This window comes from Pseudophryne corroboree, unplaced genomic scaffold (assembly GCF_028390025.1).
Source record: "Pseudophryne corroboree isolate aPseCor3 unplaced genomic scaffold, aPseCor3.hap2 scaffold_583, whole genome shotgun sequence".
In the NCBI taxonomy this organism is placed as follows: Eukaryota; Metazoa; Chordata; class Amphibia; order Anura; family Myobatrachidae; genus Pseudophryne; species Pseudophryne corroboree.
The window spans coordinates 396,342-398,409 of NW_026970182.1; positions in this window are offsets into that span (position 1 = coordinate 396,342).

Genomic DNA, 2,068 nt, shown 5'->3' on the forward strand with positions numbered 1-2,068 from the left:
CCTATCTCTTTGCAAAAGAGAGATATCGGCAAGGAAAAGCTGTATTGTACCTTTGCATTTTTCTCCCAAACGAAGGACACTAGAATGAAAATTTTAATGCCTCCTGTTAGTGCTTCGTCTACACGTTATAGCCCTGAATTTTCCAATGCCTATCTCTTTGCAAAAGAGAGATATCGGCAAGGAAAAGCTGTATTGTACCTTTGCATTTTTCTCCCAAACGAAGGACACTAAAATGAAAATTTTAAAGTGCTTCGTCTACACGTTATAGCCCTGAATTTTCCAATGCCTATCTCTTTGCAAAAGAGAGATATCGGCAAGGAAAAGGTGTATTGTACCTTTGCATTTTTCTCCCAAACGAAGGACACTAGAATGAAAATTTTACAGCCTCCTGTTAGTGCTTCATCTACACGTTATAGCCCTGAATTTTCCAATGCCTATCTCTTTGCAAAAGAGAGATATCGGCAAGGAAAAGCTGTATTGTACCTTTGCATTTTTCTCCCAAACGAAGGACACTAGAATGAAAATTTTACAGCCTCCTGTTAGTGCTTCATCTACACGTTATAGCCCTAAATTTTCCAATGCCTATCTCTTTGCAAAAGAGAGATATCGGCAAGGAAAAGCTGTATTGTACCTTTGCATTTTTCTCCCAAACGAAGGACACTAGAATGAAAATTTTAAAGCCTCCTGTTAGTGCTTCATCTACACGGTATAGCCCTGAATTTTCCAATGCCTATCTCTTTGCAAAAGAGAGATATCGGCAAGGAAAAGCTGTATTGTACCTTTGCATTTTTCTCCCAAACGAAGGACACTAGAATGAAAATTTTAAAGCCTCCTGTTAGTGCTTCATCGACACGTTATAGCCCTGAATTTTCCAATGCCTATCTCTTTGCAAAAGAGAGATATCGGCAAGGAAAAGCTGTATTGTACCTTTGCATTTTTCTCCCAAACGAAGGACACTAGAATGAAAATTTTAAAGCCTCCTGTTAGTGCTTCATCTACACGTTATAGCCCTGAATTTTCCAATGCCTATCTCTTTGCAAAAGAGAGATATCGGCAAGGAAAAGCTGCATTGTACCTTTGCATTTTTCTCCCAAACGAAGGACACTAGAATGAAAATTTTAAAGCCTCCTGTTAGTGCTTCATCTACACGTTATAGCCCTGAATTTTCCAATGCCTATCTCTTTGCAAAAGAGAGATATCGGCAAGGAAAAGCTGTATTGTACCTTTGCATTTTTCTCCCAAACGAAGGACACTAGAATGAAAATTTTAAAGCCTCCTATTAGTGCTTCATCTACACGTTATAGCCCTGAATTTTCCAATGCCTATCTCTTTGCAAAAGAGAGATATCGGCACGGAAAAGCTGCATTGTACCTTTGCATTTTTCTCCCAAACGAAGGACACTAGAATGAAAATTTTAAAGCCTCCTGTTAGTGCTTCATCTACACGTTATAGCCCTGAATTTTCCAATGCCTATCTCTTTGCAAAAGAGAGATATCGGCAAGGAAAAGCTGTATTGTACCTTTGCATTTTTCTCCCAAACGAAGGACACTAGAATGAAAATTTTAAAGCCTCCTGTTAGTGCTTCATCTACACGGTATAGCCCTGAATTTTCCAATGCCTATCTCTTTGCAAAAGAGAGATATCGGCAAGGAAAAGCTGTTTTGTACCTTTGCATTTTTCTCCCAAACGAAAGACACTAGAATGAAAATTTTAAAGCCTCCTGTTAGTGCTTCATCTACACGTTATAGCCCTGAATTTTCCAATGCCTATCTCTTTGCAAAAGAGAGATATCGGCAAGGAAAAGCTGTATTGTACCTTTGCATTTTTCTCCCAAACGAAGGACACTAGAATGAAAATTTTAATGCCTCCTGTTAGTGCTTCGTCTACACGTTATAGCCCTGAATTTTCCAATGCCTATCTCTTTGCAAAAGAGAGATATCGGCAAGGAAAAGCTGTATTGTACCTTTGCATTTTTCTCCCAAACGAAGGACACTAGAATGAAAATTTTAAAGCCTCCTGTTAGTGCTTCATCTACACGGTATAGCCCTGAATTTTCCAATGCCTATCT